Source organism: Oncorhynchus masou, unplaced genomic scaffold, assembly GCF_036934945.1.
Source record: "Oncorhynchus masou masou isolate Uvic2021 unplaced genomic scaffold, UVic_Omas_1.1 unplaced_scaffold_7886, whole genome shotgun sequence".
Classification (NCBI taxonomy): domain Eukaryota; kingdom Metazoa; phylum Chordata; class Actinopteri; order Salmoniformes; family Salmonidae; genus Oncorhynchus; species Oncorhynchus masou.
The window spans coordinates 5,823-11,482 of NW_027014357.1; positions in this window are offsets into that span (position 1 = coordinate 5,823).

A 5,660-nucleotide genomic window follows, 5' to 3' on the forward strand; every position below is an offset into this window, starting at 1 on the left:
CATTGGGGGGCCTACCAGCATGCTCCTCGGTACAGAGATGGCTGATAGGGAACTGTACTTCCTCCCAGTGATGTCCTCTGAGCCAGAAGGTGGTGGGAACGCAGTGCCCTTGTTTGGGTGTAGGGCCTGATGAGCCTGGACAGAGCTGCGGTGCCGTTCCCCTCACAGCTCCGTAAACAAGCACCATGGTCTTGTATGAGATGGTGGGTAACTTCACACTGGAAGCCAGTGGTGTCCTCGGAGGAGCGGGGTGACGTGAACAACACACACCGTTAAACACCAGACAGGCTGATGTTCTCTGGTACAGAATGGTGGGTTTAACAACAGGAGCCCGTTAAGCCTACCAGCCTGATGTCCTGCAGTAATCCAGATGGGGGTAACAAGTGCCACCGTTAGGACCTGCGCCGCTTCCTGTAGGCAGAGATCGTGAGTAACTGCGGATGTTGTAGAGCATGAACCTACAGAGATGGTGGCCACCGCCAAGATGTTGGTTAAAACGACATGATGTGTTGTACAGGATCTGCGCCAAAGGTTCACTAGCGCTCTGGGATGGAGGACACAATGGAGTTGTCAACCGTGATGGCGAGATCATGGATTTTCGGGCAGTTATTTTTAAAGGAAGAGAACAGCTCCGTCTTGCCGAGCCAGTTCAGCTTGGAGGTGGTGATCTCAGTCCATCACACTGATATGTCTGCCAGACATGCAAGTGCGGTCGCCTGAAATATACCTGGTTATCAGAAAGGGGAAAGGAGAAGATTAATTGTGAACTGTATTGTTTGCATAGCAATGATAGGATGAGACCATGAAGATAGGTCCTATGACAGAGTTCATATTGACTTGGTGTATTTTAATGAGACCTATAGGAAGAGGGCCTAGAATGTTCATATTGAGCCCTGGTTTGGGACACCTATAGGGAAGATAGGTCTATGGAATGTTTCATATTGACAGATTCTCGCCACGACCCTATAGGAAGATGTCAGGTGGGATATTTCATATTGATAGCGTGGGCCGTATTTTAATGTAGCCCTATAGGGAAGATAGGTGGAAGGAGGATCATATTGATACAGTATCGTATTTTTAATGTAGACCTATAGGAAGATAGGTCTATGGAAGCAGAGGAGAGGTAGTTGTATTTTAATGCAGACCTATCGGAGCGGTCCTGTGATGTTACAGAGAAGAGGCAGTCTCAGTTGAATGACTGGTCTTGAAACCTGACTGATATTGGATACAGAAAGGTCATTCTGAGAGAGACCTAGGAAGCTGGCCTATGGAGATGTTCATAGAGTTTTGTATTTTAAGTAGACCTATAGGAAGAGGATACTGGTCTGTAGTGGTTGTTGACATCGGAGGGATCGAGTGGAATGTTTTTCATAAGGGGTGCAATCGCTCTCTTGAAGACCGGAAGGGAAGATGGCCTATGGCGGTTCATATTGATGAGTGGTTGTAGCGAGGTGACCTAAGGAGAAAGGTCTCCGGAAATGGTCTGGAGACAGAGGAGGATATGTAGGTCAAGAAGGCAGGTTGTGAAGTGTTCATATTGAAACAAACATGGTTGTACAAGTAACATATCATATATTTATATTTTGGAGACTTGGGGAGAAGAGGTCAGATTTTTCTCCAGGTTTGAGAACCAGTGTGAGCAGAACCTCTGTAACTTCCTCTGTTTGACTCCTCTGCAAACGAGGATGCATTCGTCTGCCTTCTTTTCAACAATGGTTGGCGAAGTCATCTGCAGAGACGGGAGGAGGAGAAGGGGGAGGAGGATTTTTTTCAGGAGGGAGGAGAAGCTGGCAAAAGGCTTCCTGCAGGGTTAGAGGCAGTTATGCTTGGAATTTAGAGTGGTAGAAAGTGGTTTTAGCAGCAGAGACAGAGGAGGATATATGTAAACAGGAGGGGGAGTGAAAGGATGCCAGGTCCGCAGGAAGCGAGTTTTCCTCCATTTCCGCTCGGCTGCCGAGCTCTGTTCTGTGAGCTCGCAATGATGCGTCTGAGCCATGATGATTGAGGAGTGAGCAGAGCACTGGAATGGGACATAGAGTCAAAAGGATGCAGAAACGAAAGGGAGGAGAGTTGACCAACAAACCACTGTTCATGACTCCACTTGTTTGCAAATAGGCAGGCTCAATGAGAACTCAGTCAGATCAAGAATATAAGCTTTATGAGCTTTGATCATCGCTGGTAGACATATTTAGATGTTGACCCATAATTAATTTTCTTTATTGTCTACAAAATATATATTTCAAATCAAATCAAATTTATTTATATAGCCCTTCGTACATCAGCTGATATCTCAAAGTGCTGTACAGAAACCCAGCCTAAAACCCCAAACAGCAAGCAATGCAGGTGTAGAAGCACGGTGGTTAGGAAAAACTCCCTAGAAAGGCCAAAACCTAGGAAGAAACCTAGAGAGGAACCAGGCTATGTGGGGTGGCCAGTCCTCTTCTGGCTGTGCTGGGTAGAGATTATAACAGAACATGGCCAAGATGTTCAAATGTTCATAAATGACCAGCATGGTCGAATAATAATAAGGCAGAACAGTTGAAACTGGAGCAGCAGCACGGCCAGGTGGACTGGGGACAGCAAGGAGTCATCATGTCAGGTAGTCCTGGGGCATGGTCCTAGGGCTCAGGTCAGTTGAAACTGGAGCAGCAGCCCGGCCAGGTGGACGCAGGAGAAAGCCACCCTGACACTGGTCCATCTTAACAAGGAGGATGAAGGACTCTACACCCTGAGAGTTAACACCAAGTCTTGCTTCCAGTCCTATATTTGTATTTTTCTAATGTGACCGACCGCCTTGATTTGGTCTTATGAAATTTTTTAAATTATGTTTTTTTTTTAAAAGTGGATAAAAGTAGCTACTCAGAGCTACAAAATGGTATATCATACACTGCAGTTGAGGAACACCGGGAAGTTATTCTGCTTTGAAATTGTATTTGTATTTTTAAGGCCAGCCCCCCATCCCCGCAGGAGGCCTTTTTGGTGGGCCATCATTGTAAATAAGAATTTGTTCTTAACTGACTTGCCTAATTATATCAAGGTTAAATAAATACAAATAAACACATACTGACCAGATCACGTTATAGACAGAAGCATGCTACATGGCAGACCAATCCAAACTCATCTCCCGGCATGTCAAGCCCATCAGACCAATCCAAGCTCATCATCTCGGCATGTCCAGCCCATCCATTTCTCAGCAAATCATGGCTAGCGGGAAGGTTTGTGCATTTTTCCGCGGGCTAAACCAATCAGGCTCGTAATTTAAGGGTAGAATACAAATTTGTTATTAAGGCACATGAAAGTTCATATGTTCCAGAAGGCATTTATTCCCAAAAACTAATTTGATAAAAATAAATGTCTATATTCAATTGCCTCTCCTGTTGTGAAGTGCGACATAAGCCTAGATTCCTGTACTGAGCTGTTCTTGGGCCTCATTTCACACTATCCTGTGCTTTACCTTTGTGAACTATTGAGTCCATCTGTCTGATACTGTGGTGTCCCCAGGCAAGGCCCTGGCAGAGTCCAAGTGGGTCCACACCACTGGAGCGGGAGAGAAAGCCACCTGACACTGGTCCATCTTAACAAGGAGGATGAAGGACTCTACACCCTGAGAGTCAACACCAAGTCTGGCTTCCAGTCCTACTCCGCTACGTCTTCGTCAGAGGTACGACCTGAAATGGTTTATTAACGGTACGATACAATATGATACGGTACGATATGATAGGATATAATACCATAAGTAAGCAATAAGGCAGGACAAGGTTTGTATTATAAGGGAATGGCAGTGTGAGAAGACATGATGCTGAAGGCCAGCTGAGCGTTGGTCCCAAGACTGAGATCAGGAGAAGTACAACAAAAGCTTGTGTTTTTGTCATGTGTAAGACAGTTCAAATGGCAGATGGCAGATTGGCAGATTGGCAGATTGGCAGTGGCAGTGTAACCAGTGGATCAGTGTTAACCAGTGGGTCAGTGTTAACCAGTGGATCAGTGTTAACTAGTGGATCAGTGTTAACCAGTGGGTCAGTGTTAACCAGTGGGTCAGTGTTAACCAGTGGGTCAGTGTTAACCAGTGGATCAGTGTTAACCAGTGGGTCAGCGTTAACCAGTGGTCAGTGTTAACCAGTGGGTCAGTGTTAACTAGTGATTCAGTGTTAACCAGTGGATCAGTGTTAACCAGTGGATCAGTGTTAACCAGTGGGTCAGTGTTAACCAGTGGGTCATGTTAACCAGGGTCAGCAAGTTAACTAGTGGATCAGTGTTAACCAGTGGGTCAGTGTTAACCAGTGGGTCATGTTAACCAGTGGGTCAGTGTTAACCAGTGGGTCAGTGTTTACCAGTGGGTCAATGTTAACCAGTGGATAAGTGTTAACCAGTGGGTCAGTGTTAACTAGTGGGTCATTTCAAATGGCAGTGTTAACCAGTGGGTCAGTGTTAACCAGTGGGTCAGTTAACCAGTGGGTCAGTGTTAACCAGTGTAAGTGTTAACCAGTGGGTCAGTGTTAATTAGTGGGTCAGTGTTAACTAGTGGGTCAGTGTTAACTAGTGGGTCAGTGTTAACCAGTGGATCAGTGTTAACCAGTGGGTCAGTGTTAACCAGTGGATCAGTGTTAACCAGTGGATCAGTGTTAACCAGTGGATCAGTGTTAACCAGTGGGTCAGTGTTAACCAGTGGGTCAGTGTTAACCAGTGGGTCAATGTTAACCAGTGGATAATGTTAACCAGTGGATAAGTGTTAACTAGTGGGTCATTTCAAATGGCAGTGTTAACCAGTGGGTCAGTGTTAACCAGTGGGTCAGTGTTAACCAGTGGGTCAGTGTTAATTAGTGGGTCAGTGTTAACCAGTGGGTCAGTGTTAACCAGTGGATCAGTGTTAACCAGTGGGTCAGTGTTAACCAGTGGATCAGTGTTAACCAGTGGATCAGTGTTAACCAGTGGGTCAGTGTTGACCAGTGGGTCAGTGTTAACCAGTGGGTCAGTTCAAATGGCAGTTTTAACCAGTGGATCAGTGTTAACCAGTGGGTCATTGTTAACCAGTGGGTCAGTGTTAACCAGTGGGTCAGTTCAAATGGCAGTGTTAACCAGTGGGTCATAGCATTCAGTGGATCAGTGTTAACTAGTGGGTCAGTGTTAACCAGTGGGTCAGTGTTAACCAGTGGGTCAGTTCAAATGGCAGTGTTAACCAGTGGATCAGTGTTAACTAGTGGGTCAGTGTTAACCAGTGGGTCAGTGTTAACTAGTGGGTCAGTGTTAACCAGTGGGTCAGTGTTAACCAGTGGGTCAGTGTTAACTAGTGGATCAGTGTTAACCAGTGGATCAGTGTTAACTAGTGGGTCAGTGTTAACTAGTGGGTCAGTGTTAACCAGTGGGTCAGTGTTAACCAGTGGTCATGTTAACCAGTGGGTCAGTGTTAACCAGTGGATCATGTTAAACCAGTGGATCAGTGTTAACCAGTGGGTCAGTGTTAACCAGTGGGTCAGTGTTAACCAGTGGGTCAGTGTTAACTAGGGGTCAGTGTTAACCAGTGGGTCAGTGTTAACCAGTGGGTCAGTGTTAACCAGTGGGTCAGTGTTAACCAGTGGGTCAGTGTTAATTAGTGGGTCCGTGAGCAATCCAGTGGGTCAGTGTTAACCAGTGGGTCAGTGTTAACTAGTGGGTCAGTGTTA